General features: G+C 41.4%; 1 protein-coding gene across 3 annotated transcripts in view; it reads left to right on the top strand.

The window, feature by feature from the left end:
* The first annotated feature begins 6790 nt into the window (after positions 1-6790).
* Positions 6791-14541, top strand: part of NAB1 (NGFI-A binding protein 1) — a 49372-nt gene continuing 41621 nt past the window's right edge. For all 3 annotated transcript variants that reach the window (XM_005202200.5, XM_005202199.5, XM_010801793.3), the window contains exon 1: positions 6791-7021. The gene's annotated coding sequence lies outside the window, so the exon portion shown is untranslated. The remainder of the gene's footprint in view (positions 7022-14541) is intronic.

Below are 14541 nucleotides of genomic sequence, written 5' to 3'. Positions count from 1 at the left end.
AGTTCCTGATTTTTGTGCTCTTTTCAAATAGATAAACTAAGAATTTTGTTTTCATTTTTATTTCATTGTAAACTGCTTCTGAAGCAAGATCTTTTTACACAAATAATATTGCAATGTTCCCTCTGATTCTTAATGTTAATGCATGTTTATTGTTGAAGGTTTTGATTAAAAGAAAGATAAAAAATGATTTATAATACCATCATCTAGAGATAACTGCTGCTAAGATTTGGTAAATTTCCTTTCATATTTAGCTAGAGTGATTACAGTTCATTCAGTTTTGTCCTATTTTGACTACTACTATTGTATCATGATCATTTCCCAAGGTTATTAAATATTAATTAAATGTATTCCATCACATTGATGTACTATAATTTAATCAAATCATCATCTCAAGTCTTGGTTTTTCAATTTGTAAATAAAGTTGTGATAAATATCTTCTTAAATGTTTATAAACTTGGATAATACCCTAGAAATGAATCTGTTGGATCTACTTGTATGAATACTTTGAAACTCTTGGCTCAATTTGCCAAGTTACTCTTCTAATGTTTGTTTACCTTTTGACCAGCAATTTACACAAGAACTCCTAAATTTACCAATACTGGAAGTATTTGGAAAATTTTATTTAAGAAATATATTTATGGTCAGAAAAAACTCACACTCTGTCATTATTGGAGACTGTTGTTACAGTACAAATTGAAAAAAAAAAAGGCAGCGCTAGCTTCTATTATTAAGAAGTCAAGGTCTTTACCATTCTTGACTCCCATATATTATTGCCAATCCTGGGCAGGCAGATGAGTCATGATGTATAAATCCCAGTAAGACAACAATAAAATTCAAACTGTAACTTGGCAATTGTATGTGAACATGATTTGCTTTTATGTCAATAGTTCTAAGTCTCTTATTGTACAATACATGCGTTGTCCTTTCCAAGCGTCTGCTCCTAGAAGGCAGTGTTGAGTAATTTGCTGTGACAATTAGCCCAACTTATTAATATTAACACACTCGATTTCCTCATATCTGAACCACAGTGTAGTGAAAGCACTTGGCGCAGAGGGTGCTTTCTGAACCCATTCTGCTTTTCTTTCCTTTTCCTGATATGCACTCCTACGTGACACGCACTTGTGTCTGATACGTTCAACACCTCTTCTAATCCAACTTAAAGGGAACGAACGCATAGGCTCTCTGCAAGTCAAGAGAGCCGGACACCGGCTCTTTCTCTGCCCCTTCTTCCTGCAGATCTACCCCCTATACTCCATCCATCCCTGCCATCCGTCCCAGGTCGAGAGCATACCAATATGGTGAGCTCAGAGGAATTTATGTTGGGGTGATCCCTTTTCTGTCTCTTCTTTTTTCTCCTTCAGGAGAGTTATGGATTTGGGTACTTTTCCCTTGGCTTTTCCACTTCTTCAAAGAGTTACGTCCCCTTTAGTTAACTTCTCACAAGTGCACTTATCTCCTTTTTGTCTCATCTCCTCCCACTTTCTTTCAACGCTTGCCCGTTTACTTCAAGAAAGTTCTCCTTCTTTACATGCTCTTTTCCTATTCCTTTACTCCGCGTCTTGGTTAATGAGCCATACACCTTTGTTAAGGGAACAAACAAAATCTTCCATCCACTCTCATGAAGGATGCTTTAAAAGGGGGACTTGAACTGGTGGGTCGTTTACCTGCACAGCGTAGGCCTGACGAGACAAGTGCAGAGACAAGGTGGGAGAGTGAGCACAGACTTGCTGTCAATCTCCACAAACCGGGTGGAGAAGAGCAAAAGCCAAACACAGGACTGTGAGGAACAAGAAAAAGAATGAAGTGTGCAAATGGAAGATGGTCTGGATTAATTTCAGAGGCTGAGCAGAGTATTTTTTTTTCCTACTTTCCACTTTGCCTTGTGTAGCTAGCTGAGAGTTATTAACGGCCAGTGCTTTAGTCCATTCAGGCTGCTACGACAAAAAGTACCATAGACAGGATGGCTTAAAAAACAAACATTTATTTCTCACAGTCTGGAATCTGGGAAATACAGGATCAAGACACTGGCAGATGATTCTGTGTGTGGTGACGGGCCACTTCCTTGTTCATATATGGTTGTCTTCTCACTATGCCCTCACATAATGGCAGGGTCAAGAGAGCGCTCAGCAGTCTTGTTTATAAGAACACTAATCCCATTCATGAGGGCCTCACCCTTGTGACCTAATCATCTCCCGGTGGCTCACCTTCTAATAGCATCACTCTGGAGGATGGCATTTCCATATATGAATATGGTAAGGACACAAACATTCAGTCTCTAACAGCCGGGAATGAGCGGACAGTAGGTAGTGTGACGAGGCCTGAAACAGGGTCATGGAACAGTTAACTATACAGGGGCTACACAATGAAGGCCAGAAAAAAGGGAAAGAAGTGTTAGTCGCTCAGTTGTGTCCATCTCTTTGCGACCTCATGGACTGTAGTCTGCCAGGCTCCTCTGTCCATGGAACTCTCCAAGCAAGAATACTGGAGTGGGGAGCCATTTCCTTCTCCAGGGGAATCTTCCCAACCCAGGGATTGAACCCAAGTCTCCCGCATTGCAGCCAGATTCTTTACCAGCTAGGCCATCGGGAAGCCCGAAAATGGGGAAAAGGTGGGAAGAAAAGAGAGGATGCTACCAGAGAGGATGGAGGAGGAAGAAAAACAGGGCACTAATCTCTACAAAATGTCCATAAATTCTCCTGTCTTAAAGACAAACTTTTAGCTTTTATTAACATTTAATGCTTTTTCCCTCTCATATTCCAAAATTCTTTATTTGTAAAATGTGAGGACTACTGTCCCCGAATACACGTTGTTTTTTTTTTTTTTTATATTGGAGCATAGTTAATAAAACCAGAATTACTCAATTAAGTGTTTGCTTGTATCTACTGCCTAATATATTAGTATTTTTCTGCTCTTTACATCAGCAATGTATAACATAAATGTTCTTATCTGTAGAAGTCAATTGGATTAGATGACTTCTAAGATCCTACTTGGCTCCCCACTAAGTCTGTAATTGGATGTTTTCATTTGCATTCTATAAGGACTTAGAGCCTATCCTGGGAATCTACAATTTTCTTTTCCAACAGGAATTGCAATATGAGTTCAAAATAACCAACTTATTGGAAACTAAACTAGTTGTATGTTGAATTTCTGAAAATTATTTGAAAATATTTTGAATGTACAAAGGTAGTTGAACTAGGTGAACTTCACAGTCCTTTACATCTTAAAATTCTATATTGGCCTGTATTGAAGATTTGTTTATTTTTAAGAAGACCAAGTGTCTTTAAAGTCATGACTCTTGAAATAATCAGTTATATATTAGCATACCTTTAAAAAACTTGTTTATAATCTTCATATATTTTAAAACATTCAAACCTCTACACACTAAAAACACCAATTTAATCAACATATACATCCAAAACTTTAAATTTCACATTGCAAAATAAAGGAAATTTAAATTATATTTCGGATAATATGAATATTACACAGGACTCAGTTAACTGTAGGGCCACCACCACATAGAGTAGAAAATCAGTTAGGTATGGAATGGTTCTGGGCTTCCCTGGGGGCTGAGAGGTAAAGAATCTGCCTGTAGTGCAGGAGTTGAGGGTTTGACCTCTGGGTCAGGAAGATCCCCTGGAGAAGGAAATGGCAACCCATTCCAGTATTCCCGCCTGGGAAATTCCATGGACGGAGGAGCCTGGTGGGCTACAGTCCATGTGGTTGCAAAAGAGTCGGACATGACTGAGCAACTAAACAACAATGGAATTGTTCTAAGGCAACCACAGAAGAAAAAGAGGATAAAATTATACAATATCTCAGATCTTATCGATCATAAGCCATGTTATTCCTTCTCTCCTCTAGGAACATCTAAAATCATTTGTTCTGTTGTTTTGAATCACTGAAGCATTTTAAAGGAATCTTTCTAAAAGTAATCGAGTAATGCTCTTCCAGGGAAGTTTTCATTCTAATGTCAGAACCACTACCAACTTTCTACATCAGTTTGTATTCAAAACTTTATTTTAGTTTCACAATGCAGAAATATTTTTTTGTCCAAAAATTCCTTATTTTTGCAAATGCACTAATCATTCTAATAATCACTTTTTAAGATCCTATTAAACATACATTTACTGAATTCAACAGATGTGTAAAACATACTTACAGAATGGAATATAGAATAATACGAAACCAGAATACAATGGAATATAGAATAATCCAAAACCAGAATTGTTACCTTACAGGATGGAATGCTTTTCCTTAACAAACTACCAGGGCCTGGGCATGGCAGGAGACCGTGTTTTGTGAGGGAGACGTCAAGGTGGCACTAGCAGTGAAAATGGTAAGGAGGTGAATTTATTTAGAATCAATGCTTCTTTACCGGAGTTGTCTCAGATACAGGTGAATGTCTCAACTCTCTTTTTGAACAGCCATATTAACTACAGTGTTGTCATACAGACATACAGAATTGGATGCTAAAAGCTTAAAATATTTTCTTTTCTTCATTTTCCTTCCTCCCACCATTTCCCTCAGCATCATGGGTGTTTAAAGCAATGCAAAGTGGGCCAAAAATGCCATTCTTAATGTGGGAAGAACATACTATCTAAATGTGCTCAGAAAACAAACAAGGAGAGACTTCCATGTTTAACTGTAGAAATAACCAGTTAAAAGGCAGAAGAAAATGTATCTGCCCTGACACATTTCCTTTTCAGCACTGTATTCTATGCTGGCCAGAGATACAAGTTTGGGAAGAGGATTTCATGTCATTTCTTCCAACTCTGGAAACAATTCTACTGGGAGGCTCAATAGTTCAGGTAAGACAACTCATTTCATGACTGATGAATCACTGATTGTACACCTTTACGTAAGTAATTTTTCTCTAGCTGTTCAGAACCAGTAATGTGTGCAAAACATCAAGATTCCAGAGAGGAACTGGAAGAAAATAATCATGCAGATTTCATTTGTTCATTTGAAAACTGAACAAATTTAACCTATATCTTTACCTGTATCTTTCCAAGAAGTTGTTTTTATTACAACCCATGTTAACTTTCTCTTTAGAACAGGGTCCAAAATTGCAAATCTGAGACAATGAGGCTAAGACACACTTACAGTAGTGATTCTTCAATTGAAGAAAAATTCAAGGAAGCATGCTTATTCATATGATACAGTAACACAACTATTCCTGACAGAACCTTCCACTAATACAGGAGATTTAATTATATATATTACATTGTGACATTACTCTTTCCTATAACATGCTTTTGCAAAAAGAAAAAGGTTCAGTACTTTAATAAGGTCTTTTTCTTTCAATGTTATCAGCCCATCCATTGCTGCAACATAAAGATGTGGTATGAAGAATTTCCCATCTCAAAGAATGCCTTGTATAGCCATCAGCAAAGTAGGCACACTCTGGGAGGCCAGCCAGGATGTGGGAATGGCCTCCTATAAAACCGAGTTTGTATATGAACATTAAAACGTAATTTTACCTGTATTTGCAGTCGTTTTATATTTACTAAACGCTCTCTAGCCTTCAAGAACACAATCCTAAAATTCAAGGAATTCTTCCCTTGTCCCATTTTTGCAAAGAAAGGAAAAATAGATTCTAAAACAAATTTCCGAATTTTCTGGCAATAGTTTAAGTACATTTTTGGAGGTGTTTTAATACTTTTCTTTGGTTAGAAAAAGTTCACGCAAACCAAATTAAAAAATTCTACAGCGTGCCCTGGGAGCTCAATTTTAACACATCCCAGGGCTGTTCTAGCGCCGTCGGATTTTTACACCATGGAAATAGAAAATATTAACCAGTGAAATAACAGGCAGGTTTTCAGGAGAGTTGACAAGGTTGGAATGAAGTTACCCAGCAAGCCAGACAGTTGTCAAAGCCGCACTTCGGAATCGTGGGTTCCCATTCCTTCCCACCTTCCTATGCCAGAGGGGTGGTGGGGAGGGGGCAAGATGGGCGAAGCAGAGATTCACAAGGACTGCCAGTTTCTCTTCCAGCCCCGCGCACCTGCCAGCCCTCCCCCCCCTCGCCCCCGGCTTCGCGGCCGCAGCCAACTTCCCGCAGGACCCGGGGGCCGGCCGACCCGGGGGTGGGGGTGGGGGCGGCACCTGGCTCCCGGCCTCGGGCCGGCGGGGGCGGGGCGAGCCAGGCGCCCAGATCGGTGGGACAAGCGTGCTATTTTTTTTAAAGTCAGCCTCCCGGGGGATGTTGGATTTGGCGGGGTGTGCTCTTTGAAATACTATATTGGGAACCTCACACATTAAACAATTTTTTTTTTTTTAATTGCAAACCTTCCCAGTTCACCCGGCAGCTGGCAAGCCTCCCCTCTCTCCTGCCCGCCACCCCCGCCTTCTTCCTTCCCGCCCCTTATCCCCGCCGGGCTCGCGGGAGCCGCCCCCTCCCAGGCGCCCGTTTGGTTCCTCCCAGCTGCCGCGTGAATGGGCCGCCCTCCGGGTTCCGTGGGGCGGGGGCGGCGGGAAGAGGCCGAGCCCCGGCCCCGGCGGCCGCCGCCCCCGCCCCCGCTCCGCGGCGGCCCACGCCGGGATCTGCGTCACTCGGCCGCGCGGGGGCGGGAGCCGGAGCGGCGCATGTAGCAAGAGCGGAATCTCCCAGCGTGACAGCGCGCGGGGGGTGGAGGCGGCGGAGGCGGGCGGGGGAAGGGGGGTGCCGCGCGCGAGGGGAGGGGCGGGGCGGGGAGGGGAGTAGGGGGGAGGGCGCAGCGGGGGAGGCGCCGCCGCCTCAGCCGCCCGCGCGCCCGAGTCGGGAGGAGCCGCCGCCGCCGCCACCGCGGCCGAGCGAGTGCCGTCGGGGCTGGCGGGCGGGAAGGAGCCGCGGGCCCGAGCTGGAGGGGGGGAGTAGGGAGAGCGCGCCCACCACCTTCCCTTCCCCCCACCTCGATGGGAGCGGGGGCGTCCCGGCCGCCGCAGCCGACCGAGGAGACCGAGCCGGGGGCCGTCACTTCGGAGTTGGGGCTGAGGTGTCCTCTGGGGAGAGCGCGCCAAGACCGCTGCAGCAGCTGGCCGAGTACGTACCGACTCGCTGTCCGCCAAGTGCCAAATGCCTCAGTGCTCGGGCGAACTTGGGGCGGCGGATTCTCCGGGCTGCGCCGGCACTTGGTGGGGCGGGCGTCCAGGGCCGCGGGCTCGGCGCGGCCGCTGCCGGAAGGAGAGGGCGGACTCGGGCTCTTGTGGACGATTCCCGGAGAGAATCGGTGCGCAGGGGCAGCGAGAAGAGGGCGAGCCGGGCCGCGGGGCCGACCTGTGCGTTCCGCTCCCAGAAAGCCCGGGGTGCGGCGTCCACTTTTCTGACCCGGCTGTGGCCGTCGCGCGCGGCGCTGAGCGCTCGTGGGTTGTGCGCGGTGGGAGCGCGCGCCGGCCCCGGAGTTTTGCAGCCTCTTTCCGCAGAGGCAGAGTCTTTTTGTTGGTTTGTTTACTTTAGAGTCTTAATTTTCGTCCTGAGTATCCTCTCTTTCGGAATGTAGTCGTTTTCTTTTTAAAAGCGGAAGGAGAGTTTTGCTTTAAAGTGGCTTACAGAAACTTGGCACCGAGGTGAGATGGAAGCGAGAGACTCATTTGTGCTCGCTAAGGCCGAGTATGGAATTTGCCAACACATGTGGGACATACAAGCCTTGGATGCAGAAGTCTGTGACCTTATTTATGGAGAAACGTTGCGAGGGCAGTCAAATGCTTTGGGACTGCAACTTCGCGGTTCACAAGGCTCAGATGTGAAAGGACACTTCCGAGTGAGCCTAAGTTTTGTAAGATCTTGGGCGAAAGGATAATTGAATTGGAATATGCATTTAGAGGTTCTGCAGACCAAGTTTTGCAGCAGGTGATCAGGAGAAATCCTTGACTTGCATATACTTAATACCTCACTCAGAGAGATTCGGGAGGCAGGGAAAATTTGGGGGTAGCTGTCAATTTAAAATTTCCCCCAGAAAGAGTTGGTTTGGAGTAACCTGTCACTACCAATTGGTTTGCCAGTGACATGTCTGCAAACTTAAGGAGTGCAAAGATCAGAGCTGAGAGGGAAATACTCAGATCTTATTTAAAAATATTTTGGCAGTTTTAATAGATAATATTAGATTGCATAGGAACAGTGAAATAGAATTTTAAAAAGATTAGTCACGTAGGAAATGCTAGGCTGTTTTGTTGGAGAAGTGTGCACACAATGAAATACCTTCTTAGATTTTCACTTTTTTGAAAAATTTCCCTGTAAACCATACCAGATTATGACATGTCGGAATTTATGTGTGGGTTTTAAGAAGGAGTAGTGGGAGAAAAGATGCATAGGATTTACTTTCTCTATTTTGGATGGGAGCTGATGTTTTCCAGAAGACCTTAAAAAGCTGCTTCTAGTCCAGCCTAAGGGCCAGTAAAAGTGTCTCTTTAGATTCAGGGGTATCCTTTTTCCTCCATTTTCCAGTACTTGAAACATTTAATACTGTATTTTCGTTAAGTTTTAAGAACTATATTCTCCTTGTAGGTATTATTGTGCATGTTAGGATTCTCTTTGGAGAAGGAAATGGCAATCCACTCCAGTATTCTTGCCTCGAGAATCCCACGGACAGAGAAGCCTGGTGGCTACAGTCCCCGGGGTCACAAAGAGTTGGACACGACTGAGTGACTGAGCAGCAGGATTCTCTTGAGAGTTTATATATATCTGCAAGGTCAGCCTACTTTATTTCTGTTTGGGTATTAGTTATTGGGAAATCAGGTCATGAAAGAAAATACCAAAGAACCATTGGAAGGTTTCTCGTTTTAATTTTATTATTTTTAGCAGCTTGCACAAAAGTTAATATGTCAGCCTGGTATTAGGAAAATTTTGTTTTCCTTGGCTCTGGTGATTTCCTATTATGTGTGAGTAAATCTGATAATAAAAAAAACATTGAGGCATTGTAGATTTTGATTTCATTCTTACTGCTAATTATGGATGTAGCGAACATGACAGAAATCCTTAGGAATACTGTAGCCGATACAAGGAAATTTAGTGAGCTTATATAGCTAATAAGTAATTTGCTATATCCAGTGGATATATCTTTCCTTGTTTGAGAATTAACAAAATTAAATAATCTCGGTTAAATTAATGAAAAATTTTCCTTTTTTGTTGACTAGTAAAATCCATTGCCCTTTAGAAAATTAATATATTTCCATTCTCCTTGTTATTTGGAGAATCAGTTAAAGCATTAGGTATTTTCTTTTAATCACATTTTAAGAGCATATTGGCTTATTATTAAAGATTTTGGGGATTTGTACCATGGCTGTTTTGAAAGAAAAAATTATAATGTATGACAAAGTGGCAGAGACCTTTGAAGAATTTATTGCATGAACGTTAAATATTTAAAGTAAAAAATGGTTGCATGGCAACAGAAGTATGTCAGGTTTTTGTGTCTGTTAACCTAGACTCTGGGCTTCGTCTGGTCCATTATAAGTCTAATTGTTTTTGTTGGTGCTGTGCATGTACATTATTAGGAATAAAAGCTTTGTAAAATTTACCCTTAAATGTGAAGCATATTCTGGATACCACAGAAGTATGATACATTTTATGTTACTTCCATGGAAATGACCATTTTATAATACTTTTTGAACAGGTTAAGATCTTCCTTAGTATAATCGTCTTTGTATGCATATTTCATAAAGTTTATTAAAAATAATAAGGAATAAATAATGCCCACTTAAGCTTAATATAAGGTTCCTAGCCCCTGTGCTTTGGATTTAGTTTTAACTGTTTCGTTCATTCCTTTTAGTAGAATGAAGAGTAGTACAGTTCTTATATTAAATGCAAATTTGCCTTTTGATCTGACATTTTCAATAACTAGTGCAATAGTAGAATATATTCTCTTAAATATGAAACAAGTGGGAAGTTGATGTTGGGGAAAAAATAGTAATCCTTGTCAGAATTCTCACAGCTAAAATATACCATTAAGCTTTCAAATAGTTTGTTATTTATCAATATATTGTATTTAGAGAGTTGCATCTTAATTTGTAGTACATGTTGATTTAATAATTTTTAAAGAGGAATTTCTGAAATAAATAAAATTTTATATGTACTGTGTGCACACCACATGCTCAGAAGGCACTTAATGTTTGGTGACTAACTTGATTGTTCGTTGATTGAAGAATTTCCAGTCATTATATGAAATACTAGTGTTTACCTGTTATTATCACAGTTAATGCATACTTACTATTTAATTGCAAAAAATCTGATTTTCCTAATACTGATAAATTTAAGCTTACACCTTGAATAATTAAAATTTTAAGAGATTTATATGAAATTTTTTCCAGCTTCATTCAGAATTCAGAAAAAAATCAGTAGGCGAGAACATTTTAAGTTTGCTAAATTATTGTTAATGTATTAGAAGATATATGTTTAATTCATAGATATTACAGTAATAAGATCCAAAAATACCTCTCTTTTTTTTTTTGCTTTAAAAAAAATATTTATTTTTAACTGGAGGATAATTGCTTTACAGTATTATGTTGGTTTCTCAAAAATATCTTGCCTTAAGATATATTCCTGAATGTTTAACAATAAATATGCCTGGTTAAATCATTTGATACTTGAAACACATACATAGGACCGCCCTGCAGTCTTAAATAACCCATGATGTAACTAAGCCACACTTAGTTATTTTAGGTTGAGTTCTGGGACTAGGAAAAAAAATTCAAATAATTCACTCCTAGGCTCAAGGGTCATCCAGATTCTGGCTTGTCTTTTCAATCTCAACCTGTAAAGTACCCATTGCACCCTCTCCCCAGGCTCCTATACCTTCAGGCTGTGTGTGCTTAGTCACTTGGTCATGTTCGACTCTTTGCGACCCTCCGGACTATAGCCCGCCAGGTTCCTCTGTCCATGGAATTCTTCAGGCAAGAATACTGAAGTGGGTAGGCATTCGCTTCTCCAGGGGATCTTCCAGGAATCAAACCTGTGTCTCCTGCATTGCAGGCAGATTCTTTACCATCTGAGCAACCAGATAAACCATGCCTTCAGGCTACATTCTCCCAAACCTGGCCTTACCTCAGATGTTTTAAATGTAGCCACCCACTTCAGATTTCCTATTTCCTTCCTTGCCATTTCCTGTCTCTACCTTTCATTCCCTTAGTGTGTACCCGATCTCATCTAGGTGTTAGAGGAAAACAATCTGGTGGAACTAATTCACCTTAATCTGTAAATGACTCATGAGCTAACTCTTCCCAAGTATTTTCACATTTTTTTTTTAGAAGTCTGGAAGAGATTGGTGTTACTTTAGATAATTTCACAGTAAAACTTTCAGACTGTGTTGGGAGGCAGGAACTGATAGTCCTCTGCATAAGTCAGATTTTACTAGAATTTTGCCCTTGGTTTCTCCCCACTCCTGGAAGAGTCTCTTCTTTGGAATGCCGTAGACTTCACAGTGTGTATATACATTTGTGTATATACATTTGTATATTTCCTGCATCATGAAGAGGAGTATTCCAGAGTAGTGTTTTTTAATCCATTTGAATCTAATGATCGTTAATAAGATTGATATTTGTTATCTGGAGATGACATTTTAATTCATAGAAATTAAGAGGGAAAAGACCTAGGATCTCTTGTGATTGAAATTGACTTCTTAAAATGCTGCTGTTGGGGCTAGGCTAATAATGATGTATTCTGGTAAAGGGAGCTCATCTGGCCATCTTATGGGAATCCACCATATAATTAAAGAAAGGGGAAGTACTGAGGATGAGGGAATGAGAAAGATGGTAGGTAAAGTAGCAGGATGGGCCTTACTAGATTGGACACCAGTTAACACAGAGGGGATCCCTTTTGGAATACAAAGTGAAAGTCCCTCAGTCGTGTCCGACTCTTTTCGACCCCATGGACTGTAGAGTCCATGGACTTGTCCAGGCCAGAATACTGGAATGGGCAGCCTTTCCCTTCTCCAGAATATATTCCCAACCCAGGGTCGAGTCCAGGTCTCCCGCATTATAGGCGGATTCTTTACCAGCTGAGCTACAAGGGAGGCCCAGGAATACTGGAGTGGGTAGTCTATCCCTCCTCCAGAGGATCTTCCAGACCCAGGAATCAAACCGGAGTCTCCTGCATTGCAGGCATTCTTTACCAGATGAGCTACCAGGGAAGCCCTGATTTATAAAAGGAGACTGCTAATCAGAGTCTGACTCAAATGTTGGGTTTCATTTAACAGAGGCTTTTAACAGAGATGTTATTCCTCTTTCAATACTTAGATGAGAGGGATAAAAGCTGAATGAGACTCTAGTCCCTACATCTTGCATGCTAAGTTACTTCATTTGTGTCAGACTTTGCAACTCTATGGACTGTAGCCCTCCAGGGTCCTCTGTCCAAGGCAAGAATACTGGAGTGGGTTGTCATGCCCTCCTGCAGGGGATCTTCCTGACCCAAGGACCAAACCCACCTCTCCTGCATTGATTGGCAGGCGGGTTCTTTACTGCTAAACCATGAGCTTCTGCCATCGAGGAGCTTAAAGCCTGAGGTAATCTGTTCTACAGAGCCATGTAAGTTTGCTTCTCTGTTCCATGGCTCTTTATGTTTAATACTTAGCATAGCATTTAGCATAGTGTTTAAGTGTGTGCCTGCTTCTCTGTCTTCTGGTTCTTAACTGTCTGTGAAGAACCACTGGAGCAAAGTCCAGTGTTTGGCACAAGCATCAGAGGAAGGTTAAGGGCTACAGAGGAAGATGGATAGGTCTAGGATACCTGTATGAGTTGTTTGGATTTTTTCCTCCATCCAGTGGGGAAATTTGCATAAATGAGTAAAGGGCCACATCTGTACTTCAGGACAATGAAGTCGACATTTCAGTATGGCATATTTTGAAGGTGAGGAGGCTGTTTTCAAAGTTGGGGCAAGAAGCAAGGGGAAAATTAGAATTAGGTGCTTTTGAGGCAGAGAAAGGTTGGTGATGTGGCCTAAGGGCATGTAGATTTGAAGAAGGAAGAGGAAAACAAAAGCATGAGTGGATAAAGAAGATACACACCCTGGAATATTATTCAGCCATAAAAAAAATTCTGCCATTTGCAACAACATGGATAGAATTGGATGGTATTCAGGCAGAGAATGACAAATACTATATAATATCACTTACGTGTGGAATTTAAAAAATAAAACTAGTGAATATAACAAAAAAGAAATAGAGTCACAGATATATAACAAACTAGTGATTACCACCTGGAAAAGGGAAAAACGGACGGGCAAGATAGGAGTAAGGGATTACAGGTACAAACTACTATGTATAAAATAAATAAGCTACAAGGATATATTGTACAGCACAGGAAATAAACCAGTATTTTATAATGACTGTAAAAGAAATGCTGTGCTGTGCTTAGTCGTGTCCAGCTCTTTGCCACCCCATGGACTTTAGCCCACCAAGCTCCTCTGTCCATGGGATTCTCCACGCAAGAATACTGGAGTGGGTTGCCATGCCCTCCTCCAGGGATCTTCCCAACCCTGGAAGGGATCAAACCCATGTCTCCCGAATTGCCGGCAGATTCTTTACTGTCTGAGCCACCAGGGAAGCCCATGAATACTGGAGTGGGTAGCCTATCCTTTCTCCAGGGGGTCTTCCTGACCCAGGAATTGAACTGGGGTCTACTGCATTGCAGGCAGATTCTTTATCAGCTGAGCCATTAGGGAAGCCCAGAAAAGAAATATGACCTTTAAAAATTGTGAATCATTAAAAAAAAAATTGTGAATCATTATATTGTACACCTGAATCTTTTGTATGATATTATACATTAACTGTATCACAGTAAAATTAAAAAAAATAAATCCTTTATTAATCCAGAAAACTGAAAGAGTAGTGGTGCAACTAAAAGTAATGAGAGCTGGAAGAACAGATTTGGGAATCTGGAAGAGGGGAGGAAAATTACAGCACATACTTCTTTTTGGCTTACCAGATTTGAGAAGTTTGACAGCATCCAATGTGAAATGCTGAATTATCAGAAAAACAATTTGGGTTCTCACAAGATCACTTTCTAAATTAAAAAAAAAAAAAATAGCAAGTACTCATTAAGTTTGCTTTTAGTGTTTTATCAATGGAGAATACTTTGACAACTTGAATTTGATCACACTATTAAGTGAGATTTTATTAAATCACAAAGTTCTTTTTTTTTTCTTTGCAAAGTAGATGTATATGTGTGAGTCAGTGTTTGGTGTGCATTTGGATTTGAGAGCAGTTGGCAGTGACTTCATGAACCACTGGTCCAAGCTACAAATAGCGGTTTGGAGGTCAGTCTGCTATAGGTAATATTGAAGCCTAGGAGTGGACAGAGATCATCAGGGGAGAATATGGAAAGATAGTAGAAATGGGATCTAATAAAAAAATTTGGAGAATTCCTGCAGTTAGAGTAAGGGAAGGCAGCATAACATAGTAAAAAAAGTCAGGTGAAGAGCATTTCAAGGAGTGATGTCAAACTGCAGAGAGGTTAAAGAGAAAAGCTGGTGATCACTCAGTAGTTACTTGGGAGCTTTGATGGAGGAGTTGGGACAGAAGGCAGGCTGAAGCTTCCTGGACTAGATTGAGGCAGGTTTGAAGGAATGGTTCTTCT

This window comes from Bos taurus, chromosome 2 (genome assembly GCF_002263795.3).
Source record: "Bos taurus isolate L1 Dominette 01449 registration number 42190680 breed Hereford chromosome 2, ARS-UCD2.0, whole genome shotgun sequence".
NCBI classification, from domain to species: domain Eukaryota; kingdom Metazoa; phylum Chordata; class Mammalia; order Artiodactyla; family Bovidae; genus Bos; species Bos taurus.
The sequence above is the reverse complement of the archived record's forward strand: the minus strand, read 5'-3'. Positions and strand labels throughout refer to the sequence as shown.